Here is a 27,600-nt window from a genome sequence, read left to right as displayed (position 1 = left end):
CCTGGCTCCAGCACTCCTGCTGACAGGTCTGGTGGCCCTTGCTCCTTGCAGCAGGGATTCCCAAACTGTGGTGTGAGTGTGCTGGTTGGTGGTACGTGGCCTCTTCTCTGGGATAACAGTGATAGGACCAGAGGTGATGGCCTCAAGTTGTGCCAGGGGAGGTTCAGGTTGGATATTAAGAAACATTTCTTTTCATAAAGAGCAGTGATGCAGTGGCACAGGGAGATGGTGGGGTCACCAAACCTGGAGGTGTTCCAGAAGTGTGGGGATGTGGCAGAACTGTGGGGATCTGAGCAGTGGGCAACACTGGTGGTAGGTGGGTGGCTGGACTTGGTGATCTAAAAAGTCCAACTTTAATCATTCTATGATTCTATGAAAATGGGGCATTTGGTGATGTGAAGGTGTTAAATCCAGAGGCAAAGTAGGAGCGTGAAAGTATTATAGGACCCTTGGTGTAGGTGGGCTCCCATTATAGAGCTGTAACATCAGTGTTTGTGGAGATGGGATGTGTGTTCCTGAGGTGGGGTTGGGAAAGCACCAGGGTTCTTGTTTTGAGGTGTGGAATCTCAAAATCCTTGGGTGATTTGATTTGGAAGGGACCCTAAATTCCACCCAACCCTGTGCCCAAAGCCCTGTATAACTTGGCTTTGGGAACTGCCAAGGATGGGGCACCCACACTTCTCTGGTCAGCAGTGCCAGCACTTCCCTGCCCTCATTGCAAGCAATTTCTTCCTATCATCTAACCTAAACCCACCTTCTTTTAATTTAAAGCCATCATTCTATCACCACACCCCCTGACAAAGAGTCCGTGTTGGCCACATAAGGCTGCAGTGTGGTCTCCCCATAGCCTTCAGTCTGAACATCACATCCCTCAGCCTATCCCTAACCTCTGATCATCCCCATGGCCTCCTGCTCCAACAGATCCACATCCTTCTTGTGTTGGGGCCCCAGAGCTGAACACCCCCTCGGGTGGAGAGCAAGATGGCTGAATCTGGCAGGGGAGGCCAAATGTGTGTGTGTGTGTGTACTGCTGAAAAAAAGCAGAAGCAAACTGCAGCTGCTGGCCTCCCCAACCCATCCACTTTCATTTCCAAATTTCGAGCGGCCCTGCTGGTCCCTGTGCTTGTTGACTCACTGGTAGGTGTGCGTGGTGCTACGTGCGAGCAGAGCCGGATTCCTGCCTTCGGACTCTTGCCACAGAATGTGTGATTACAGAGATACCACGGGCTTCTTGAAAACAGCATTAAATAACTCCTGAAGGCTTTTTAAGGAGGTATTTTAAAAACAAGAAGCGTGCTTGGACTCTTGGATTTCCTTTGGATGCTGGAAAATACCTTTGCCGGGTAATTTATACGGTCCGTGTGCAACTGGCAGGCTGGAAATAAACTTTCTGGGGTTTGTAAAAACAGTTTAAACAAATCTGCTTAAACAAGATTGAAGTTTCATTGCAGAGATTTGGAGAGCAAGGGGAAAACGCACAGCACAGCCATCAAAAATTAAAACCACCAAAAAAACAAAGCAATACTTGCCTGGAAGTATTTTCCTTCTGTGGTGCCCATTGGTTTGCTGCCCAGAGAAACTGATACTAAAAGTGCTGGAGGGTGCTGTAGTTGGGTGTCTGGCAACATGGCCAGCATCACTGCACCGCTACATCTGCTCCTTGAGTTGTCTTGCTGCAAATTTGGGTTCCTTTGAGGACTCCTGCTTGCTGAAACCAAGCCCAGGGGCTGCCAGGGCTTCTGCAGAGTGTAAACCATGGGGTAGGAGGGGATTGCCATGTGGCAGCTTGGCACAGGCTTGTCCAACTTGGAGTTTGGAGCTCTGGCATTTGACTCTGCGTTCAGCTTTTGGGTTAAGTCTTCTAATCCAGTGCAGCTAGATGACTTCAATTCGTTTGCAAAGATATTCTTTCTGATGGGCCTCCCAGAGTGTGAGGCATGGGAAACCGCTGCTACTTGAAGACAGAGGAGCTGAGTTTGCTTCAAGCTGTTCAAATGCCGTCAGTTCGGAGATAAGCGCGTATTTTACATCCTGATCAGTGAGTTATAATGAGATTTAGAGCACTAAATGAGTTCTCAGCTAACCCACAGAATGATGCATGTGGCTCAGCACAGAGCTATTGTTCTCATCAGCCCTCGCTGGTGAAATAACACAGAGAGTTGTGATACGCTGCAGCCTGGATTTAATCAGCAAGTAGCTTCCACCTTCAGGAGATGAGTTAAGTAGATAGAAAGCATTTCTCAACGTTTGCAAAAATTTCTGCGTAAGGAAAGTAGTCCCAGCCATTCCCAGCAATGAAAAAAGGCTATCTGAAGCTTCAGCCACGTGAGCAGGCTGTAGGATTAAGTGTTCTCCGTTGTGACGGGTAGAAGTCGCGTCTCCCAAGTGCTGTTCTGTTTCTCCATTACTAGGAGATAAGGACCTGCACAGGGGAGGGTTGTGCTGGCCAGCAGAGGCATGCAGGACAGGTCCTGTGGGAAGAAGGTGGTCTGTACAGAAACACCACTGGGAGGCCAGTTGTTGGCTGCTGCGATGGAAACCTCTACTGTTTGGATTCCAACCCAAATGTGCTTGCAGTCAAGGCTTTGAATTCTTCACTGTATTTTAGCAGAGGTTCCTGGGACGGCCCAGGTGTTCTTCGGCTCTCAGGCTGCGTTCCACTGGTTCCTGACCTTCTTACAAGTAGGTCTTGAGGGCAATATGTGGTGGAGGTGGGATGAAACAGAACTGCAGCTAGGGGAGGCACAGTGATGCTTTCCAAGGGGGTAGATCACTTTTAGTAGAAAGGCCTGGAATTAGTATGGCAAAGACTGCTTGTCAGCCTCTGCTCTTCCTACCCCACCTGTTCCACAGCAGATTGTCAGCATTGGAGATGGTCTTTTTCCTCCTCTGTATTGTGTTTCCAGAAATGGCTTCTTCCCCTCCCACCCCCCCAGCACTGAAAACCAGCTTTGTTTATTCCAGCCTCATTTCCTACTTGCTGTGTAAGGCTACCACGTCTTCAGTTCAAGGTCCCTGAAAACACCATGAATAGTCTTATCTCTGTGAGCTGCTTGAATACATCACAAGTTTTGTATACCTGGCCGTTTTGAACCACGTCCTCATTAAAAAAGAAATAAAAGCCCTTTTTTCCTCTGAAATGACCCATTAGAATTCTCAGGTGGGAGAAAATTAGCATGTGGGGAGTCTCAGAGATGTGGCAGTCCAATGCACAGGCATGGATTTGCTTAAGAAACACAGCTGAGTGGGTAGAAATCATGGAATATTGCTGTCTGCAGAACAATTCATCCCGGTTTGTTTTTCTTTTCTTTTTGTCTCCCAGCTGGATAGAGCTCAGACCTAATTTTTAGTACCTATTTCAGCCATTTACGCTACGCAATGGTAAAAGGATCATTAGAATGTGATCTGCTAAGTCAGTGCAGGGGGGTTTGCATTGAGCTGCTTGTGTTCCTACTGAGGATGCCCTGCCACATTTTTTATCTCATTGGTCTGAGGTGGCTCGAAACCTGAAGTTTTGGCCTATAAAGTGATTTAGTTGTTAGTTTTTGATAGAAGAGTCACAAAGAACAAGTGTCTGGCTCCCCTGTATCAAGGATTAATTAGCTGATTGCAAAGCACTCTGAGCCTAAGTCATGTCACTTAACACCAAGCCTTCTTTAAAGGGAGAAGAGCTGAAGCTGCCTCTCCTTCCTCCCTCACCAACCAAGACTTGGACAGATGACTTCTCACAGTGAGTGCATCCTCCTGAGGGGTTTCCTTCCACCCGAGGACTGGAATTCTCCCTGAAAATCAAACACTTCTTAAAGAAAAGGAGAAAGCCTGTATAAAGTAGCATGGTAGCTCTCGCTTTGGAATCACACCTACTCCTGCTGTGCTTCTGAGATAGACTTGAAAAGGCATCTCTGCTTGCATTATAGCTTAACCCAAATAAACGTTTAGGAAGTAATAGCAGTAATTAGTATTTATAATGAGGTAGTAACATGCAACCTGAAGTAGCCCAAGCTCCTATTGTGCCTGAAACAAAACAAAAAAAAAAAACAAATAAGCTGCTTAGGGAGGGACAGCAATGATTCAAGTGCCTTTGTCACTTTTCCAGTCTAAATCCACTGTCACTGATACTCAGGACACTCTTTTAGCCATGTCAGCATAATATTTAATAATACACACTGTCTGCTTTTTCCTTCCCTCAATCCCCGTTGGGTTGAGATAGCCAAACTGTGCTCACAGCTGCCTTTAAATGCAAATAGTCCTTGTTGCAAGGAGCAGTGTGCATAGAAATGTCACGTAAGAACATCTGGGCCGTGGTCTTGCTTACTGCTAAAATGCTTGGGATGAAGAGTTTCCAGACTGAAATTATATCAGCAGTTTTCATAGACATGAAGTGTTGGGATAAATATTTGAGTTAACTATCTTGTATATACTTGCAGTTACAAAAAACAGAAAAGAAATAGGAAAAATCAACCCTCCTAAAATGAAGGGTCTTTTTGTTTTTTTAAAAGAAAAATGATGGAAAACCCCTTTTTTCTCTAACAAATTTTGTTTTACACTCTTCCTTTTCAGTTCGGGTTGCACTCTGCTGTTTGTTAGTGCAGCTGAAGTTTGGATAGAGGTCTTTGTAGAGCCACAGAGAGATGGTTCTTATGCAGCCACAACGGTGTACCAGAAGCTTGGAGGATATAATATTTCAGTATTCAGCCCTTTGTTATGAAAATGGCTTTGGGCAAGCTGTCTGCGTTCCACAGTGGACCCTTGGCAATGTCAGTTGTGCCACATCACTGTAAAATATGGCTTTTGTGTTGGTGTTTTTATGGGATTCATTCAGTTACTGCTTAGCCACTTCTTTAATGCGTGCTGCGTAAGTAGTGTGAATTACTTTAACAGTCAACTTGAGCATTATTAACTATTTTTTATGTAAGCCTAATTTATTGAAGTTGATGCTGTCTGTTAACCATCCATCCGCTGTCCCAGATGAGTCATTTGTGTTCGTGGCACAGAGCTCGGAGTGTTTAAGAACATATGTAAAAAAACCATTGCCTAAATAACATCGCTGCCTTTGCAGACATGCCCTCCTGGGTACCCAAAACACAGCAGTGCAGTTCTGCATTGGTTGTGCTGCAGCAGGGCACCCAACAGAGCCAGGACAGGATGGAGCTTGAGCACTGCTGCACTGGGTTTGGAGTTCTGTGAATTGCTTTGTTGTTTCTTCTGTCCAAACCAACTTTGGAGGCAGAAGTTTCACCCATCACATCTAAAAGTTTTGGTTTTTTTTTTTTCTTTAAAAGCCAAATCTCATGAGGGAAGATGTTAGGATGGACGTATTTAGTCTGTTTAAGTCTGGTTGTTTCCTAAGAATTGGAAGTCAGGCTGTCTAAGCGAGATGATGACTGAGCTGTATCGGGCTTCTTATCGCAGAACGGTTCTCCTGTTCCAAAGGAAGAGAGTTTTTCCTGATTTGCTGAACTGGCCTCGCTCGAGATCCTAGAGGATGTTTACCATAGAATCATAGAACAGCCTGGGTTGAAAAGGAGCACAATGCTCATCCAGTTCCAACCCCCTGCTATGTGCAGGTCGCCAACCAGCAGACCAGGCTGCCCAGAGCCACATCCAGCCTGGCCTTGAATGCCTGCAGGGATGGGGCATCCACAGCCTCCTTGGGCAACCTGTTCCAGTGCCTCACCACCCTCTGGCTGAAAAACTTCCTCCTAAGATCTAACCTAAACCTCCCCTGCTTATGGCAGTGCTGGAAACAGGTCCAAGATTTTACTCTCTAAGTGGGGCTTCCTGGGCAGCACCATCTGCCAGTCTCAAGTCATGACTGAGTAGCAACATTTCCTGGCTTTTTTATAACAGTTCCTCCAGAAAGTGGATACTTACATATACTGATAACTCTCTCCTGCTCAGTGAGTTGTGTGTATCTAATAGTGATACTTTGAGAAAAGAAATAGTGTAATTTTGACTCGGCTCTCTGCTTTTATTGTTGAGGCTGCACCTGAAGAAACGCCTTTTTTAATGAAAGAAACCAGTGTTTATTTTCCTCGGCATGCTGGCATGATCCCTGGTGTTGATGGGGAGTTCTAGTTTCTAATGAAGCTATTGAGCTGCTGCCAATAATTAGCATCTTTTTAAAATCTGGTTTTGCATTTGAATATCAAGAAGTGTAGAGGAAGAGGGGCTGCTGGCCTGAAACGTATAGAACACGACTTGCCATTAGGTTGTGTAAGCTGGCTCTCAGTGCAGCTTAAATTCACTGCTCACTTAGCTGACCTCTAGATGCAGCAAACATACCCAGGTGTCACAATTATGGGTGTTTTTTTTTGCTTTATTGGATGACTGCTGCTTAACAAGCAGAGTCTAGGGCTTGTCCTACAGTAAAACAGACCATCACAGCCCCCATCTCAGGACCTGACTGTATCTTTGGCACTATGTATTGAGGAAATAAGCAGTGTGGGATGGGATGCTCCCTCCTGCCAACCCAGAAGATCTGGGTTTGGATTTTGGCATCACACAGCAATTCCCAAAGGAGTGAGTGCTGCGTGCCGTGCAGTTGGATGGGCTGCTCCATTGCTCCCCATGGTTTGTCAGTGCTGGTGTAAATGCCTTCATAAAACCCTCGTGTAATCCTCTTAGTCAAGCTAAAAATATGCAGGGCTTTATTTTTGTGTTTATGAAGATTTTATCCTGGACAAGGTTGTGTTTGCTTCCAATAGATGCACGTGGTATCCATCTGTTGGGATATTTTTTATTGTTTTGGCAACATTTGTGTAGGGTATTATGCCCTATCAAGATCTCTGGAATCGACTGTAATTCCTGTTTGAAATGGTTTAAATGACATTTCTGCTCCAAATTTAATGGCTGTGCATACATTATATAAAGGCTGCTGAAACATCTTTCATGTTTGGTATCATGCTGAGATCATGGACCCGATGGTTTAGACTGGGGAATGGCTCTGAGCTCAGTGTGCAGCCAACAGGTTGGGGAATTTCAATCTGAAAGCAATGGGAAAGCTTCCCAATGGAATACAAAAGGTGTCAGCACCTGTTCCTAAGTGTTCCCATGCTGATGAAGCCATAAGTTGGGTTTTTGGGGTCTAGTGCAATAGAAGCTTCAGTTGTTGTGTCTAATGTGTATGGGGTTCCTTGTTTCCTGTACACCTTGATCTTAGCCCTTCACTTGGCATGAGGTGGCAGTGCTGCTGCTTATAGCCTCTGTGTGAGATGGTGAGGAACCTGCTCTGAAAATTGGGACAGGCAAATACCAAAAACTGAACAGGGCTGTATCAGAAATCTGCTTTTATTATTATTTTTTTTAAAGTCATTATCACAGATTGTGTTTTCAAATGGCACGAATCACTTTGTGTTTCTGTCCATTTCCCCTTATCTCAGCAGATGCATTTCCATGAGAATATTTGTTTTTACTGATTTCTCTTAATACAGAAAGAAAATTCCAACTCTTTGTATCTCAAGGACATTTCTGAGATAAAAAGCTGTGATAAGCTTTCCATCAGGAAAACCTTATGGCTGAGAGTCCCTGAAGCCAAAATATGTAGGAGGTGGGTTTAGGGGTGCAGCTTCAGTACTGAGAGCTCAGCTGGTTGGGCTTCATCACGTCTGTGTGTTTTGGACCTTGTGTTTCTTAAGGAATTATGTATCTCATGTCAGAAATGGGGCTGCAATGGGTTATTGGAAGGCAGATTTCTAATAGCCATCATCCTTGTCTAAGGCCAGTTTGGATGGGGCCCTGGGCAACCTGATGTAGTGGTTGGCAGCCCTGCCCACAGCTGGGGGTTGGAATGAGGTGATCTTTGAGGCCCCATCCAACCCAAGGCATTCTGTGAATCTCATCTGTCAGTGGGAGGCGGGGGGCTGACATAAGTATCAGAGAGAATTAATTACTGGCACTGGTTGAAGTGTTGGGGTTTGAGTGTGGCCACACAGAACGGGTTTGTTGAGGATGAGGGAGGATGATGGAGCTTGATGAAAAAGGAAAAGGTCAGAAAACTTAGGATTATCTTAAATACAGCTTTCCATACCCGTTCTCCATATAGGTTTTGTAAAACTGAATGTAGTGAGGCTCCAGTAGCTGATTCAGGTGTTTCAGCTAACTCTCATGTGTTGGAATCTCTCACATAAGTGCTATGAATTTCTCAGCCTGCTGGATGCAGGCTTGGACCCTGTGAGCAGAGCCTCTCACCCTGGCTTTGAGGTGGCTGTGCTGGGCTGGGAGCACCCAGGAAAGGATCCCCTCCAGCTCCCCTGCTTCCATTTTATGCCAGCAAGCTCATCTGAGCAGCTGAGGATCACAGATTACATCTAAATGGAGTGTTGGCTGTGCTGGTTTGAATCATAGAATCATAGAATGGCCCAGGTTGGAAGGGACCTCAAGGATCATGAATCTCCAATCCCCTACAACAGGCAGGGCCACCAACCTCCCCATTTAATACCAGACCAGGTTTGCTTGCAATCCTTCCAAAAGGAGAACAAAGTAGTTCATTCCAAGGCCACGTGCACAGCTCTGTGCTGTGGCTGCATCTCTCTGCCATGACTGTTGTGATCTGTTTGCACATCAGCACGCTTTCACCTTGCAGCTGGCCACACGGAGCCAGCAGCACCTGCACGCAGCTGTCCTGACTCAACAGCTTTCTGCTTTTCCTGCAGGATCGTCCCTTTTCCCTGAAGGAGAGGTGGTGGAGTGATGCACAAGCTGGGTGAGCACTGTGAGCATTAACTAGGTACTCTGTACTCACTTAGTGTTCTCATTTTCTTGCTTGCTCTTAAGAAAACAAATTCGTTTGCTGAGGTGACAGACTAAAGGACTGCTTTTCAGGGTCTGAAGGAATGGGTTGACTTTTTTTTTTTTTAAATCAAAGTGTAATTAAAATGAGTTTCAAGTGCTCTCTCAGCTTAATTTTGAGCACTTAAATGTTTGTTGAGGATTGGTTTGTTTAAAAAAATATATATAGAGAGAGAGAGAAAGAGCAGGGACATACTTAGAAAGGGATGCGATGAAAACTCTGAATTTAGGCAATTTTTCCTCTTCTGAAACTAAGATGAACTTGTTAGCTCCAGCTGATGTTTGTGTGGTTTAACCTCAGCCCAGGGCAGTTGGTTTTCTGTTCCTTTTCCTTTTGGACTCTCTTTGCTTCTAATGCTCTTAATACTATAACCAAGGTTCCTGGGCAGCCAACGTTTAATGTAAGATAACCAACTCCTTTCTTAGAAGTGAGGCACTGGCACAGGTTGCCCAGAGGTATGGTGGATGCCTCATCCCTGCATACAGCCAAGGTCAGGTTGGATGGGCTCTGATCACTGATGGAGCTGTGGGTGTCCCTGTTTGCTGCAGGGAGTGGGACAGATGGCCTTTAAGGGTCCCTTCCAACTCAAACGGTTCAATAATTCCATGCTCCTGACCCTGTGTTTTTGCACAAGCTGCCCTGTTGCTAACTGCATTGTAGGAATAGGATAAAGAATGGTCTCAGAGACTCATTGGAGCAGATTATTTTGGCTTCCCTTGCACTGCTGCTCTTCAGTGTTCTCCTCACAACTTGAGAGGTTCTCGCTTAGCTGAAGCCACATTGGAAGCTGAAGGTTGTTAAAATGTTGTTGGGCACAATGCTTCCCAGCTGTGAGTAGATCCATTTGCCATGCCAGCAGTGCCTGCTGCTCTTGTCTAGCTATAAAACCTTGTGGCAAGAGCCAGTCGGTGATGAGGAGACCAAAATTTGGGCAGCATGACTCCACGACTTCTTACCTATGCTCTGTCTGCAGCCACCTGCAAATTCTATTTCTTTAAATTGATTTAGAGAAGAACAAAGAAAAACCATTGCAGTACAGCTACAGGCTTGGCGTTCCAGATGGACGTGGAGCAAAAGTTAGATTTGGTCCCCATTACAATCTCAGCACAGGAGCACGATGTACTGATAAGCTCAGAAACTTCTGCAAGCAAAGCTAAACGGTTTGAGAAGGCAAAGCTCAGAAGTGTTTTCTTTTTGAAAAGATAGCTGTCAGTTTAGGTTGATAAATACTTAAACTCAGTCTTTATTGCACATAAGTAGGAAAGAATCTGCAGTGGGATCTGGCAGTCTTGGAATGCTTTGCTAAGCACCTTGGCTGCAGCAGGAATTGCTGAGTGCATGGGCTTGGTGGCTTGTATTGTTTGCAGATGCTGTCCAGGGACCTGCGCTCTGCTGTTCCAGCTGCTTACATTGTGGCATCGTGGTAAAGAAATCTCGGGGGTCCTGCATTGCCTTACCATGCTCTGCTACAGTGTATTTAGATGCAGGTTATTTCTTTTGGTCTAGAGCCATTCATTTTTTAAATAACGTTTCACTGGCATTTTATATATATAATATAGTGGAACCAACCCACATCATTCCATGGAAGGGACCTGTAAGATCATGTAGTTCCAACCCCCTGCTACAGGCAGGGACACCTCCCTCTGAACCAGGTTGCTCAAACCCATATATGTGTGTGTATACATCCATACATATATGTTAGTAAATAGCTAGGTAGGCCTCTGTAATTAGGACCATTAACACAAGAAGTAACCAGCTGCACAAACATTTTAACATTGATCCTTGTTTATTTGCAGTTTTGACATTAATAATGCTAAAAGAAAACCCAAACCAACTTTTTTATGCAGTGGGGACCCAGAGCTCCCTTTACATGCCCACGGGCAGGTGCTGTTTCAACGAAGCATCTCACCCCTCAAATGTACTGCTGAAGGACCACGTTGTTCAGAGTGCCACTGCAGGTCACAGAGGAGTGGTTTAGTAGAGGAAAGGATGCTGGCTTGATGATTTTTGCCTCTCTTTTGAGTGGGGAGGAAGCAAAGGATGAGGCAAAGCGATGTGCATCGTTATATTCAGAAATCTTAATTGCTCATCATGGGTGATGCTGAGCAGAGGGAGCGAGCAGAGCTTGGTCTCTCACGGTGGGCATTGGGTTAACAGTGATAACGATTGGAAGTGTTTCTGGCAGCCTGCTGCAGCCTCGCTTGTGGTCTTAGGGAATGCAGAGAGCTCTATTTCACTTCCCTTTCTGTTAGGCGGTGTAACAAGGCTAAATTACTGTGTGGCAGGTTTTAGTGAATTAACTCCACGTAAAAGCTTTGCAGGGCCTGAATACATCTTACCACACCTTTAGCAAATTGCATTCCTCTCCAGGTTCTTTTTCTTTGTAGCATCAAACCATGCTCACTTTTCTAGAAGCTTCACCCTCTGCTTGTACACTTCATTTTTCAGGTTTGACTTATTCAGATGTTTCGGTGCCTTGGGTAATAGTGATGATACAGGGTCCTCTTGGATGAAACCAGTCTGCTTTTAAACACAGTCACATAGGAAGGGCTGTGGGGAGAGGAGTGGCACAGCGCGTGCGGCTCCGACCGCGTTGTTTTTCAGCCTGCAATAGTTTCTTCTGACTTCACCCAGAGACTGCAGCGGTGATGTCAGCCAGGATCCAGCGTATGTTCTGTCTGTCAACTCGGTGATGGATTGCGCTGAGCCTTGCCAGAGTCATAAACTGCCTGGAGATTGTAGTCAGTCGGTGGTGGAATCTCGCAGAGAGGGAGCCAAAACCTGAGAACTTCAGGAGAAGCCTCTTGAGGAGTAATCTGAGGCTGAAACCTTCCTGCTGCCGTGAGATGTTCTGTGAGGTCCCATCCCTGGATACCAGGAGGGTGAAACTACTTATTCACGGCATGGAGGCATCACTGCCACTTCCAGTCCACGTGCTTGCAATGTGTTGACTCAACAGGTTTGCGTAATGATAGGGTTTGGGCCGTTGTAACTATAACACCATAAAGTGATTTACTTAGAAAAAGCTCTAAGAGAATCTCTCTCTGAGATTGCAAAAAGGAAAGACAGACACAATGCCATCAGTGAATAGGGTTTGTTTGTTTGTTTTTGATAGGACAAAGGGGAATGGTTTTAAACTAAGACGGGAGATTTAGGTTGGTTAATAGGAGGAAGTTTTTCAGCCAGAGGGTGGTGAGGCACTGGAACAGGTTGCCCAAGGAGGCTGTGGATGCCCCATCCCTGCAGGCATTCAAGGCCAGGCTGGATGTGGCTCTGGGCAGCCTGGTCTGCTGGTTGGTGACCTGCACATAGCAGGGGGTTGGAACTGGATGAGCATTGTGGTCCTTTTCAACCCAGGCCATTCTGTGATTCTGTGATTTTTAATCAGTGTTAAGACATCGTCAAATAAACTTTGATTTATATGGAGCTGCATTGGGTGTGAGGACTGCTTGGAGTCCAAAACGTGCCCCATGATTTTGGAGTTGAGACATTTGATGCAGTTAGCAAGGCGCTAAAGCCAGGAATATTTTTACAGCCTAAAATGAAATGCTCTGCAGAAGGTGCCTGCTAATTGTCAGAGCCAGTGCGTGCAGCAAGTGGAAAAGTGGAGCATAACTGCTTGCATTGCCTGTGAGGAGCAGGATGGAGGGAGCCTACAGAGGGGAGGGGAATCAACTCTTTGAAAGGGTAGATAACAGCAGGACGAGGGGAAATGGTTTTAAGTTGAGGGAGGGGAGATTTAGGTTGGATGTTAGGGGGAAATTCTTTACAGAGAGAGTGGTGAGGTGCTGGAACAGCTGCCCAGAGAGGCTGTGGATGCCCCGTCCATCCCTGGAGGTGTTCAAGGCCAGGTTGGATGGGGCCCTGGGCAGCCTGGGCTGGTATTGAATGTGGAGGTTGGTGGCCCTCCATGTGGCAGGGGGTTGGAGTTTCATGATTCTTGAGGTCCCTTCCAACCCAGGCCATTCTGTGATTCTGTGAGCTAAGCGGTCAGACCTGATGGGAGTGAGAGCATCAGGGTTGTGAAGAGTGGGCTTTGAGGTATTGGGGTGGTGGGAGCAGAGAAGATGGTCTCAGATGGGATAAGTGAGTCAGTGGATTCAGGAAGCTGCAGTTTTACCCAACGAGGTGCATCATGAGGAGCTCTGCAGGTAGGGGGGAAATCTGTGGGGATGCTGGAGGATGGAGAAGAGACCTAACAGCAAAGAGTGCAGAGAAATGCTCCCTGACTGAGGCAGCTGAAGCTGTTAGGCACCACTTGAGATGTTGCTTACAGCTGGATAGTGGGTTTTTAAAGAAGTTAAATTAACGGCAGCCTTCCATCATCAGGGTAAGATTCAGGTGGGGAGCAGCCAGCCTGTCCCTTAGCCTGTGTGCTTTGAATTTTTGGGATTGACGGTCCCAAAACAGAACATTTTTAGGTTGTTTCAGATCTTAGCTAAAATTCTGGTAGGAAGCACCGTGAATTTTAGTTGCGAAAGAACTTGAGAAATGCATTTGTCAAAACTTGTTTTAAAGCTAAATAAATTCTGGTGTCTCAAGTGGTGTTTCTAAAATAGTAAGTCTGGCATTAAGCCACAGGAGGTGTGAACTGTACAGAAACGAATACAATGGGAAAATAAGACAGGGAATGCTAGGACTGTTAAGAGCAATTAGCAGCTTTTTAGTAGTGAGGAATTTAAAAGTAACAATTCTGGCTATTTGCCTGCAAGATTTTGTGGATTGGGAGCAAAACAAACCAGCCGGCTCGGAATAGCCCTTAAACACACAAATCTTCATGTCTAAATTTATAGTGTATATAAAGTACAAGTTTCCTAACAGGCAATTTTATCAGCAGTGGAGGCTTCATTGCCTCATTTAACAAAGCACTCGTGAACAGACTATGGGAACAGCCCTGCTTTTGTGGTGAGATGAGCTCATAGAGATGTTCCCTCTCACATCTGCTTGTGAGTTATGTTTTCTGACAGACAGAGCGTATATATATGTTTTATAAAACATATATATATGTTTTATCTATTTGTCTGTCTTATCTATCCGGAGATCCATCTGTACAGAGATCCACCTCCCCATCTATGTGGAGAACCATCTGTATAGAGATCTGTCCTATAGATCCATCATATAGAGCTGCACTCCTGTATAGGTATAGGACGGGCCCCCCTCCCCCTGTCTCTCTAGAGATCCATCACTAAAGATCCATCCCCCCATCTCTATAGAGATTTCTCTAGATATCCATCCCTCCCATCTCTATAGTGATCTGTCTGAACAGAGATTCATCCTATAGAGATGGATGCCTGTATAGGATGGACTCCCTATCTCTCTAGAGATCCATCCCCCCAAATGTGTAGAGATCCATCCTATACAGATGGACCCTTCTATGGGATGGACCCTGCTATCTCTCTAGACATCACCTCTGTAGAGATCCATCCTCCCATATCTATAGAGATCCATCTGTATAGAGATACATCCTATGGAGATGGACCCCTGTATAGGATGGACTCCCCATCTCTATAGGGATCCATCCCCTCATCTCTATAGCAATCCATCCAGCCATCTCTATAGAGATCCATCTGTCTGCATATGAAGTTTTAATGAAGGGGGAATGCCAAATCAAAAGAACTGCTCCAAAATACTCCTGTCTTGCTGCCCATAACTAACCATCCTAGACCATCTTGATGAAAGCCCTGCTGAGCCCTTTCTTCAGCTGTCAGCATACAGAACGCTCTTGTTCTCGTTACAAGAGAACACTTAGAATCATAATCTTATCTCCAGCCAATATATATGTCCCAAAGAGGAAACTGGGATTTAATTCTGCACAGTCAACTTCCTGCAGTGCCCAACGCCATGGAGCAGCAGCCACAGCCTAACCCACTTCTTTTCAGCATGTTTGTGCTGAGCACACAAAAGGCGTCCCTGCTGTTTTCTTGCTTGCAGAATAGAGATGAGATGCACGGAAAAATGAGCAGCCAGCAAGATCTTGAAAAATGAGGAATTGGAAGGCGGCACGGGGAAGAAATTCAGATGGTCTGAGTGCTTTTAATTATTACCCCCATTGAAATCTCTCTGCAGCGTTTCCTTTGACTGATTCAGCACTCCCAAAAAGTTGTCCTGAATTAGAGCTGGGGGCTGCAAAGTGTGCAAAGATTTTGGATCAGGACCAGAACTCACTGCTGCCATATGGGAGCACCTCACTATTGAAATTATGAAATGGCTTTACAAAAGCACTTAGATGTTGAAGCTTTCCTACTCAAATCCCAAGCACTTGCAGTCCAGAGGCTGCTAAGGGGGTTGGAATGCTGTAATCATTGCTAATAAAATGATGGAGTTGTAATATTGCAGTGCTGCTGCTTCATTAGAAGAGAAGGAGGCTTAGGTCCCAAGCTGTCTTGTTGCAAGTCCTTTTCAAAACAGAGTGGAATAAAGTTGTGTGCTGGAGTCTCAATCAAAGGGATTCATATTTCAAAAGGAAGATACCCTGTAAATAGGTAGGGAAATCAATCATTTTGTGAGATAAATACACAACATCATTACTGGACCAAAATGAACCAAGGCAAAAAGAGTTAAAAAGAAGCAGGATAGATTTGCAGAAGGTCATGGAACCTCAACAAACTTGTTTAACCTCTGTGCGAAAATAAGGAAAACAGGGTAAGAGCCCAGAAATAATTGGCTTTAATCTTCAGGAGGCTTTAGATGGTAACCTAAGTCGTTGTTACACTGGTGTGATATGGTCTGCTGGTTTAAAAAGGCCCTTTTTAGAGGGATCTGGATGACTGATAATAAGCAGCGAGAGTGGAAACTGTGAGCGGTGCCACACTCTCAACACAAAAGGAGGAATTAAGAAGAGAGAAGTTTCAAGAGCCTGGAATGGGAGGTTGTAGCCAAAAGAGCTCTGTCACAAAACCTCCCTTGAGTGCAGAAGGCGTTCAGTGCATAAATCAGTGCTGAGAAATCCCCGCAGAGCTGAGTGCTGGTCTGGCACCAAAAAAATAAAGGGAAAAGGGTAAATATCTGTCCCTGATCATCTGCAAGTAACCCCTTGGCGTCGAGATTTTTTCTGTCTTATGGCAGGTGTCAGGCACCCTGACCTTTGGGAAGAGCAGCCTGTCCCTCTTGGAGAGCCCCCTAGTGTGGGAAGCCACTGGTGCTGCTATGGGGATGGCATCTGTATGGGCCTTGAGCAGCCTGTTCTGTGATCTCCTGGAAACCGTACTGCTTGAGGGGTGAGTGAGAGCTGACAAGTCCCTGCCAAGGCCCCATCCTTGGAGGCATTCAGGGCCAAGTTGGACGGGGCCTTGAGCAGCCTGATCTGGTGGGGAGCAAGCCTGCCCGTGATGGGGTTTGGAGCTTGGTGATCTTTAGGGTTCCTCCCAACCTAAGACATTCTATGAAGATGGTCAAAAAGACCATTTGCTGAGCTATTGCTGCCCCTATTTGTAGGGGTCTGGCAGCTGCCTGCAATGCCAGCTGGGCAGGAAGGCTGCAAGCATGGGAGGGTGCAGTCAGTAATTAGAGCATGGAGCAGCAGGTGGATGCTTCTGTAGGCACGCAGAATCATGGTGGAGCCTGGCATGTGGCTCTTGCTGCATCCACACCTCTGTTTAAAAGCAGTGACCCACTTTATGGAGCACATGGTGTTGCCACCGCTCTTCAGGACTCTGTGCCTTCCTTCCTGCTCCTGTGCTGGGGATCCATTAGATGATCCATGGATAATGACCCAACACTGGTATGTGCACTTTGCCCAGGGAATTCACAAGCTTGTCACACACCCATGCGAAGCTTGTAGAATTTATTCTAGCTTTCTTAATTCCAGTGACGAATATTTAATTGCTTGGTGTTTTCGGTTGCCCATACGGGTCTGCAGCACGCAGTCAAGCCTTGAAAGTATGGTTTCAAAATAGCAATCCCTTGGGGAAATGCCTGCTTGCTGCGCTCAGAGCAGAGCCTTGGTTTATGGAGCATGGGAGCCTCGTGCCTTTTGTAAATACGCAGAGATGCTTACTAAGCTGCTGCCTGCTTGTCTGCATAACAAAGACGGGAGTTATGCAGTGGGTGTAGAAAAAGGGTGTGACGCGCACTTTAACCTATTAGGCTTGCTAAATCTGGGGAAAGGGGCTTGTGCTGGATTAATCAGGGCAGCTATCTGCGTGCTGGGTTCGTCTCCATGGGTGCAATGCCGAATGTTTTACTGGAGGGCTTGAGCACACGGCATCAGAGAAAAATGAGATTTGATGGATGGAGAGCTCACTGGGTAAGGAATTGGCTGGGTGGTTGCACTCAGAGTTGTGGTCAATGGCTCAGTGTCTAAGTGGAGACTGGTGATGAGAGGCATTCCTCAGGGATCAGTGCTGGGACCAGTGCTGTTTAACTTCTTTGGAGGCGACACGGACAGTGAGATCAAGTGCACCCTCAGCAAGTTTGCAGATAATGCCAAGCTGGTTGGTGTGGTTGAGATGTTAGAGGGAAAGGATGCCGTCCAGAGGGACCTGGGCAGGCTGGAGGGGTGGGCCTGTGCCAACCTCATGGAGTTCAACGAGGCCAAGTGCAAGGTCCTGTGCCTGGGTCAGTGCAATCCCAAGCACAAATACAGGTTGGGCAGAGAATGGCTTGAGAGCAGCCCTGAGGAGAAGAATTTGGGGGTGCCAGTTGATGAAAGACTCAATATGAGATGGCAATGTGCGCTTGCAACCCAGAAGACCAACCATATCCAGGGTTGCATCAAGAGAAGTGTGACCAGCAGGGTGAGGAAGGTGATTCTGCCCTCCTGAGACCTCACCTGCAGTGCTGCGTCCAGTTCTGGAGCCCCCAACACAAGAAGGACATGGAGCTGTTGGAACAGGTCCAGAGGAGGGCCACGAAGATGATCAGAGGGCTGGAGCACCTCCCTATGGGGACAGGCTGAGAGAGCTGGGGCTGTGGAGGAGAGAAGGCTCTGAGAAGACCTTATAGCAGCCTTCCAGGGGCTTACAGGGAAGCTGGGAAGGGACTTTTTAGAAGGGCAGGTAGTGACAGGATGAGCTTTAAACTGGAAAAGGACAGATTTAGATATCAGAAAGAAATTCTTTACTATGAGGGTGGTGAGACTGTGAACAGGTTGCCCTGCAAGGCTGTAGATGCCCCTCCATGGATGCATTGAAGGCCAGGCTGGATGGGGCTGTGAGCAACCTGGGTAGAGGGAGGTGTCCCTGCCTACAGCAGGGGGTTGGAACTACATGAGCTTAAAGGAACCCAAACCATTCTGTGATCACTTCCCAACAGGTAGCGTTTGGTGGTTTGCAGGAGGGAGAATCCCAAACTATTGAAGGGTTTTGGTTACTCACCCATTCACATTTTGGTTTGGAAGACGTTACTTTCTCAATTTTTAGTTATTTTTTTGAAGCACCGAGTGAGAATCAGCGAGCCTATAAAAACACTGCCATCTTGATGGGGCTTTCTTATATGGAAGTTGTATAGCAAAAGGGACTGCTGGCAAAATCTCCTTCTGGTAATGCTCCAGATCTCAGGGTAAGTTTCTGCCTTTATCTTCTGATGCGTAGATAGCACGTGGTTTTCTTTGCAGCATAAGTGGTTGTAAGTGTCAGCCTTTCACACACAACTGCTTACTTTCCCCTAAGTTATTTTTCAGCCATCCCTGATGTTGTGCCTCTGTGTGAGTAATAGTATAGAGGTGAAGCCCGGGCAGAACAAATTTATTGTTGCAGATTATGGGAAATTAAATCAAGGCAAACTGCGGAGCCTAGGCTTCAGAAATTAAAATCTCCAGTTGCTGACTCAATTAGAACGTAATTACTTGAGGTCCTGGCAGGAAAGAGCCAGTTTGTTTTGTCGAGCAACAGCGAGCTGAGAAGTCCTCCGTGAGCAGCTCTGCGTGCGTGATTTCCATGCAGGATCCCTTTGGATGCTCAGTGGGGCTCCAAAAGCACGGGCTGTCCTGTCTGACCTGCTGAGCCACTTCTGCTTGCAGCCTTGGGGCTACGCTTGGCATTTTTTTAAGTGGATTTGTTCAATGATTTTCGAGATAGAAATCCATACTTCAGCGTCCTGGAGCCCGCTGCAGTTTCGCAGCTGCCTTTCCTTGTAAAGATCCTTTTTCTTTGCTAAGTTGCCAGCAATAAGCTCACTTCTGTTTTGTGTTAACGCATGAGATCTCTTTTTTCAGGAGAACAAGATTTTAACTATTTTATTAACTGGTAACACAACCCATGCTGGCTTTCAATAAGAAGAAACAAAAGCAAAATTACCGGTTAAAGTGAGTAAAGCAGCAAAAAAGAGTAGTGCATAAATGTGTTTAATACACCCGGTGCTGTAATGAAATATTCTAATTGCAGAGTCCCTGTTCCAGAGCGCGAGCTGTGTTGACATTTAACTCCCAGGTGACTTCCCAGTGCAGGCAGCTAAGGGGGAAAAAAAAATAGAGACTTGCAAGCTGAGCAGATCTGACATAAGTAAGGCAGAAGCAAGTAGTTCTGAACATAAGGCTGCACGTTAAATTTGCTTTTCTTTATGCACCCAGAGAGAGATTCATATGGTTTATCTTACTGAAACTGAGGGATCTTGGTCGCATTGTTGCTCTGGGGATTTGGCACCCGTAACATTCGACTGTATTAACCACACAAAATCCTCTGGCACGGGCAGGAGAAGATCCATCCGTGCTGCTCCACGAGCTGTGTCCTCACAGCATCCTTCCTCTCCCATCTGCTGCTGACTGGCAAGTGTGACCTGTGCAGTAGCTCCGTTGGAACCAGGTTTTTATTTGCGTGCTTTTGCAGCAGTAATAACATGGTATATGAGAAGTAGATGGGCATTGCATTTTTGTTCTCGGATAACCCGAGCTGTTACATTCCTTTATTTTGTGAAATTGTTTTGTTGTATGTTCCCTTTTCTTTGCTGTGCTATGCTTTCTGAAGCTCAACGTGTGCCTGTCCCACTGTGTGTGGCATGGGCAGCATGCAGGCAATGTCAGTGCTTCAGAGATCATAGAAAAGAATCATAGAATGGCCTGGGTTGAAAAGGAGCACAATGCTCATCCAGTTCCAACCCCCTGCTATGTGCAGGTCGCCAACCAGCAGACCAGGCTGCCCAGAGCCACATCCAGCCTGGCCTTGAATGCCTGCAGGGATGGGGCATCCACAGCCTCCTTGGGCAACCTGTTCCAGTCCCTCAGTGTGAAAAACTTCCTTCTAATATCTAACCTAAACCTCCCCTGTCTCAGTTTGAAACCATTCCCCCTTGTCCTATCACTATCCACCCTCACAAACAGCCATTCCCCCTCCTGTTTATACGCTCCCTTCAAGTATAGAAAGGCTGCAATGAGGTCTCCCTGGATCCTTCTCTTCCTCAAGCTAAACAGGCCAGTTCCCTCAATCTTTCTTCATAGCAGAGGTGCTCCAGCCTTCTGATCATCTGAGGTCATTATTAGACAGATAATTCGGATATGATTTGGAGATGGGACCTCAGCTGCTGATTTGCACTGGCATTAGGCTGTGATGGCCTCCTGCTATGGGATGTGTTTGTGGTGAAAGATTTGGTGGCCAGCTGGTCAGGCCCAACAGAGAAAACAACCAATGAACAAAGCATGAAACAATCCCTGTCTAAACCCACAAAACAACCCCAACCCCACAGATGGCAGCCTGGTGAGAAGCTGAAAGCAGTGTGGCTGTGAGAGCTGACTTTGGCCTTGCTAGCCCTTGGGGTTACCTGACTTTTTGATGTGTGTTTTTTTAGTTTTAAGTGGAATGCACTGGTTACTGGTGTTGGTCAGTGTTGACTGCAGGTATTGCAGGAGAAAGGATGAAAACACTGAACTGGGGTTGAAATGAGACTTCTGGGTTGCTTTTGGTTCCCATCTAAAGAAAGGTTGATTGAACGTAGGATGGGGAGAAGACAAATGACTGGAGGAGGCCTTGAGAAAAGGATAACATTAGCATGGTAGTGTGTATGTGGAAAATCTCTGGGTGTATCCTCATAGCTGGGCATTGTATCATTTCAGACTTTTCCTCCTATCTCCCATGCTATGTGTGGTAGCGTGAGCTCTGGGTGGTAGCAGCACTTGTGGTCCCTCCTTCACCAGCAGCCTCACGGTGCTCTGATCCAACTGCATGTCATTGACCATAGAATGCATCTACACTGAATGAAACAGAAGGGGAAATTAGTAAATAGTCTCAGCACAGCATTCCCACTGCAGAGCTGCTTGTCTTGCCTGCTTGGTTTGTGTGGTTCCATTACATCTGCATTACTACTGCCCTGATGAACAGACCTGCTAGGATGATTTCATATTCTTTTAAAGATGTAAAGTCTTTGAACAAGCCTAGAATTACAGTGATGTCAGGCTGCATTTTCATTATAGCACTCATACTTTTTTTTTTTTTCCCCCTGCAACACCAGAATTCAGAAAAGGGTAAAGAGAACATATTCTTGGCGGCTGAAGCGCTCGGCAATCTGGAGTTATTTATATGTTTGGAATGCAGAAGAATGCAATCGTAAAATATTAATACTGCTTTATAAAACACAAAGCAAAACTGTAGTTTTAATGCCGAGCAAAAGAAGAAATTTAGTTAGAAGACACCAAAAGGCTGAAACCAAAAGGATGTGGATGGAGAGGCCGTCAGGAAAATCAGTGTGGTGGTGGAATGGCATCTCCAAGGGGTTCAAAGCCTGGAGACAATTTGGGATGCCCCAGGAGCTCTGGTTCATTTGAAGCTGCTTGGGGGCAGGATCTCTTCTGCTCACGTCCTTCTGCTTTGCACTGAACAAAGATTTGTGCTCGCGTTTATCATCGTGTTAGAAAATTCGCAGTAGTTCTGTATCATCGGTAATAGTGCTTTTAAGTAGATTACATTATGGTGTTTGCACAGTGTGTTTGTCCTGGAGAATTGGTTCTGTCTCAGCCAGGCTCTGCAGCAGCGTGCTGCTTGGCATTCTGGCCTTCTGACTTTGGAGTTCCCAAGCAAGTGCCAGGCATGTCATGGAAACAGGCGCTCGCTCCAGGCACATCACCTGTAGTTCCAGTTGGAGGAGAGGCCCAACAGTCAGGGAGGCCTTTTTCATCCAAAAACCAGCAGCAACTGAGCTGCGTTGGGTTTCTTCCCATGTGTTTTCTAAGAAGGCGAGGACGGTGCGGTAAGAGCCCAGCAAGAAGCTGGGAAGAGATGGATGATTTTCAGCATCTGCTGTGGGTTTTGTGGGAAAGGAGCTGCTAAGGTAGGAAGTCCCAGGCATTCCCATGTTCTGATAAATGATGTAAATACTTCACGTCGGAACTTTTAGAAGCATAGTATTTTTCAAAAATGTTATTTCCATATAGTAATTTAGGTGATTGCATCCAATCCTCTTTTTTTCTTGCCTTCCCCAGTTCTTGGCTCAAGCTCGCTTCCATCTCTGGGGGACGTGAACCCTTATTTTTATGTTAAAAAAATTCTTAAATCACTTCTTGTGCTCAAAGCCTAAAATGACAAGGATTCGTATCTACACTTGTGTGAACAGAGGAAAAAAATGGCAAATTCTTCCACGGAAAAAAATAATGTTTTGCAAACAACTTGGAACTGTTTTAGGGGTCAAGCCGGCTCATCTTACAGGCTCACTGCCTCCCTTGGTGTTTAGGATTGGAAAGCTGTAGGCTGCTCTTTGTAGGATGGTGGCATGGAGTCTTCCACTTACACGTGTGACCATCCTGCAGCTGCTAATCCATGAGAACACCTCGGGGGTCAACAAAATCCGATTGAAAGAAAATTATATAAAATACCCTAGAAAGAGGAGTTTTCACCGTGTTTTGCTTCATATCCTGAAAGATCATACATCTGTTTCTGTGGACAGGGAGAGAGATGCCTGTTTCAGCGGCTTGGCAGGAGAACAGTGCCTTTTTGGGGAAAAGTACTTCATTTTGGGTAGATGGTTCAAATTAGAGGATGTGCTGAGGGCAGTGAGGCAGAGGCTGCCTGGAGAGCTGTGGGTGCCCCATCCTTGGAGGTGCCCAAGGCCATGGATGGGGCAGCAAGGACCAGTGGATTACATGTGCTGGTGCCCAACTTGAGTATATCTCCCCGTGTGGAGGAGCTTCGTAAGCTGGGAAGCATTAATTGAGTTGCTTCAATGGAGGTAGCCTATACACAAATATTAGTGTTACAGAAATCTCAGACCCGTGTTTAAGAATGCATTTGTTGGATGTCGCTTCTTGCTGATGTCAGTTTGTTGTTGTCCAAGAAATTAAACAAATTCTCAGTTCTTGACCTCTGCTCTTGTGAGAGAGGTCTCTGTCTTTGCTTGATCTCAACTTAATTCTCACATAATTAATGAAACATCCATTTGAGCCTGGGGCAAATGTTCTTCATTTCATCGGTTGGCTAAAGCAGGGCTGTTGGCTGCAGTCACATCTGCAAGGAGAGTTAACAAGTTCCAGGCGCTCATAGTGAGCCGCCATTTGCAGGGTATGCATGACTGTGAAACTGAACGGCCTGCATCCTGTACTTCACATGTTCCAGGCCGTGTATTTCCTTGGGAAGCAGATTTGTATGCCTCCCTTTCATCGTAGAACCATAGAATGGTCTGGGTTGAAAAGGACCACAATGATCATCTGGTTCCAACCCCCTGCTATGTGCAGGTCGCCAACCAGCAGACCAGGCTGCCCAGAGCCACATCCAGCCTGGCCTTGAATGCCTGCAGGGATGGGGCATCCACAGCCTCCTTGGGCAACCTGTTCCAGTGCCTCACCACCCTCTGGCTGAAAAACTTCCTCCTCATATCCAACCTAAACCTCCCCTGTCTCAGTTTGAAACCATTCTCTCTTGTCCTATCACTATCCACCCTCACAAACAGCCATTCCCCTCCTGTTTCTATGCTCCCTTCAAGTACTGGAAGGCCACAATGAGGTCTTCGCAGAGCTTTCTCTTCTCCAAGCTAAGCAAGCCCAGTTCCCTCAACCTTTCCTCATAGGAGAGGAGCTCCAGCCCTCCGATCATCTCAGTGCCCTCCTCTGGACCCACTCCAAGAGCTCCACGTCCTTCCTGTACTGGGGGCCCCAGGCCTGGACGCAGTGCTGCAGATGGGGCCTCACAAGAGCCGAGTAGAGGGGGACAATCACCTCCCTCTCCCTGCTGGCCACCCCTTTTAATGCAGCCCAGAACACAGTTGGCCTTCCGGGCTGCAAGCACACTCTGCTGGCTCGTGTCCAGCTTCTCGTCCACCAGCACCCCCAAGTCCTTCTCTGCAAGGCTGATCTCCAGGAGATCTTCCCCCAGTTTGTATAAATACCTGGGATTGCCCCAACCCAAGTGCAGCACCCTGCACTTGGCCTTATTGAACCTCATTAGGTTTTCTAGATTCCACGTGCATAATGTTGCAGCCAGGCTATGTTAAGAAGTTTAGGCTTATTATTAAGCAAATTGAGAAAGATAACATTATCTCCCAGTCTATTATTTACTATTTTGAGAATAAAAAGGGAAAAAAGTAATTACTGCTTCTCAGACCACATCCAGAGGGGGCTGAAATCTACAGGAAGAGACTTTGGATCTGGTTTCCATCCTGTCTCCGTAGCTGAGGCAGAACTGGCGTTGGATCCCAATCCTTGCTCCTAGTAAGTAGTGTTTGCTTAGAATAGCTTCTGGGTGTTGGTGTAGTTTGCCTGGCTCACTCTCTGGTGGCTTTGTAATGTGGATTCTTACTGAGGAGCACTACGTAGCCTCGCTCTTATTCTTTATGCTGGAATTTCTCCGAGATGATTTTCCCTGGTGGTGTGGATAGCTTGCCAGAGGTCAGCTTGAACACTGCATTTCTACATGGAAATAACTGCAACTATTATCTTTTAATCTGCTCATTTTAGGAAAGTTTTACGGTGAGAGCAGCGAGACACTGGCACAGGTGACCAAGAGTGGCAGTGGATGTCCCTGCAGACAGCCAGGGTCAGGCTGGATGGGGCTCTGAGCACTGGTGGGGCTGTGGGTGTCCCTGTTCAGTGCAGGGAGTGGGATGGATGGCTTTTAAAAATCCCTTCCAACTCCCAAGGATTCGATGATTCTATGAAAAGAGTGAAAAGCTCATTTGCTGCAACACCACTGACAGCACCCAACATTTTTGGGAAGTGCTTCCAGTCAATTTCAGTGACTCTTAGGTGCTTTCAAGCAATTTCTTTTGACATGTGCTGACATTGTGCCCCCATGCAAACACCTCTTTGTATGGGCGATACTGAGTTGTGTGACAAAACCTCTAAGGAACGAGAAAGAAGAAAAGATAAGTGAATACATCCCTTCAAACAGAGGCGCATCCTTGCAATATTTGTATATTTGTTGGTGTTTACCCTGACCAGATATTTTTAGATTCCTGGGGTGTTTTGATCACAAGGAGCTCTTGTTTAGGATTGATCTGAAAAAAAAGAAAAAAAGAAAAAAAGAAAGAACCCAACTTTTTTTTTCTTGAAGTGTGTTTTGCATACATTAGTATTTAGCAGTGTCTTTTATTTGGACTAGTGCCCTTTTGTCTGCATGTATTACAGCTCGGTAGGCTGTTTTTTAAAAATCAGCATTTATCTGTATCTTCTTCTTAAAAAAATGTCCTCATATCACAGAATCACAGAATGGCCAGGGTTGGAAGGGACCTCAAGGATCATGAAGCTCCAACCCCCCTGCCACATGCAGGGCCACCAACCTCCACATTTAATACCAGCCCAGGCTGCCCAGGGCCCCATCCAACCTGGCCTTGAACACCTCCAGGGACGGAGCAGCTCAAGTGGGGAGGCTCAATTTTCACAGTCTCCTCATTAGAGGAAATGAGCTTTGATCTTCCAAACTCCAAGGAAAGCTTTTTTTAACATAAGGGAATATTGATGTGATCGAAACCTCCAGCTCCACCGCTCCATCCCACTAATCTGCTGCCCGTTGTCAGCTTGAGAACCTGACAAAGGAACTGTTGAGGGCCAGGCATCTCTGTGTGATTGGCACATGTCACTGAGATGATGTCTTCATCGCAACATCCCAGGTTTGCAATTATCCAAGCGCCTCTTTGGGATTTCAGTAGTCTTTAATGCATCTTGGCTGTGTGCCCTGGTAGGGCAAAGCTGCTGCGAGTGGCGAGGAGCCCATGAGTGTGAGAACTGGGTGATCCCACAGCCATCCCAGTGAGCATTCCAAGGTGGGGCTGGGGGATCCCCCCACATCCACAGTGTAGCACGTGCCCATCTGCATGGCTCTGGGGTGACTCGCCTTCCGTGTTAAGAAATGATTCTCTCCAACCCAGAGATTAGGGTGCCTCTGGCACTTTTAGGAAGATAAGACTGCAAATAACAGGGGTGTGTAACTCGTTTTCTGTCTTTTAATTCCAGTATAGCACACCCACAGTCCCAGTTGGGTGGGACTGAGACCTTGCAGGTGAACTAGTTGCCTGCTCTGCCTTACACCTGGGAGGATTTTTTTAATGCAGAGTACAGGGGAGAGAAAGAAAGGTCATGGCGTGGGTACCAGAGGGGCAGGAGGATGGGAGCTATCAGGGTTTGGCTGCTCTGGGCACGTGAAGCAAGGCAGGGCTGGCTGCTGGATGGGACAATTCCAGTGTGGAAGTCACGCTGCTGTTTTGTCTTGCACTGATGGAGCAGCTGATATCTGAGCTCCGTTCTTCTATCGTGTGTTGGCATCCCCTGTGAAATAACATTTCTCTTTTTTGATACAGCTTTTGAAATGTATCTCAGAGGTGTTGTCATCCTCCTCTGCTCCGGGCACAACAAACCAAGGGACCTCAGCTCCTCCTCCCACCCCTTGCCTCTATGTGCTTCACCATTTCATAGCTCTTCTTGGGATGCTCTCTTACAGCTTTCTATCTTTATGCTGTGGTGCCCAAATTGTGTCCAGTCCTCCAGGTGAGGCCACACCAAACTATCATTTCTGTGCTGATTCAGATGCAGCCCCAACTTGTAACATCTGGGAATATCTTCATCCAGTGACCGTCTTCTCCACTAAAAGAATAAGATTCTTTCTCACAGCCTCAAATTCATGCTATCACTTTGCTAGCTGTCACTATTAGGTTGATGTTTTATACAAACATCTGCTATATCTCCCATTCTCTAACACAGTTCGTGTAAACTGTAAAAGTATAAAATTAAGTTTTACTTAAGACTTAATACATAATGTATATGAGCAGAAAAACAGTGGCTAATGTCATGAAATACTTAGAGGCAATAATGGAAAAATCTCTTAAATGCTTATAAACGGCTTTGGAAAAATAAGTGCTTAGTCCCATCCAGTCCTTGGTAACTTGCATGGAGGTAACCATGGAAATTTCATGTATAAAGCTCATCTCCAAAGGCTGATTTTAACAGCATCTCCTCCATATCCAGTACCAGCCCAGGCTGCCCAGGGCCCCATCCAACCTGGCCTTGAACACCTCCAGGGATGGACGGGGCATCCACAGCCTCTCTGGGCAGCTGTTCCAGCACCTCACCACTCTCTCTGTAAAGAATTTCCCCTGACATCCAACCTAAATCTTCCCTCCTTCAACTTAAAACCATTTCCCCTTGTCCTGCTGTTATCTGCCCTTTCAAAGAGTTGATTCCCCTCCTGTTTGTAGGCTACCTTTAGGTACTGAAAGGCTGCAATGAGGTCACCCCGCAGCCTTCTTTTCTCCAGGCTGAACAAGCCCAGCTCCCTCAGCCTGTCTTCATAGGGAGGTACTCCAGTCCCCTGATCATCTTCGTGGCCTCCTCTGGACCCTGTCCAACAGCTCTCTGTCTTTCTTGTATGGGGGTCCCCAGACCTGGACACAGTACTGCAGATGCAGCCCTCACAAGGGCAAACTCCCAAAAGCTCCTCCAACCCACAGCTCGGGTTGTGTGATAG

At 46.4% G+C, this 27,600-nt stretch overlaps 1 protein-coding gene across 6 annotated transcripts in view; it reads left to right on the top strand.

The window, feature by feature from the left end:
- The window catches only part of NCOA1 (nuclear receptor coactivator 1), a 155,623-nt gene that overhangs the window by 8,041 nt on the left and 119,982 nt on the right, over window positions 1–27,600 (top strand). The window contains exon 2 of one of the 6 annotated variants that reach the window (XM_090136546.1): window positions 8,655–8,704. The exons of 4 other annotated variants lie outside the window; for them this stretch is intronic. The gene's annotated coding sequence lies outside the window, so the exon portion shown is untranslated. Of the gene's footprint in view, window positions 1–7,470; window positions 8,729–27,600 lie in introns of those variants that run through there. One more of the 6 variants, XM_090136545.1, reaches the window with a different exon arrangement.

Source organism: Phasianus colchicus, chromosome 2, assembly GCF_987193195.1.
Source record: "Phasianus colchicus chromosome 2, bPhaCol1.hap1.1, whole genome shotgun sequence".
Lineage (NCBI taxonomy): Eukaryota > Metazoa > Chordata > Aves > Galliformes > Phasianidae > Phasianus > Phasianus colchicus.
Note: the sequence above shows the minus strand (reverse complement) of the source record. Positions and strands in the feature narration are given on the sequence as shown.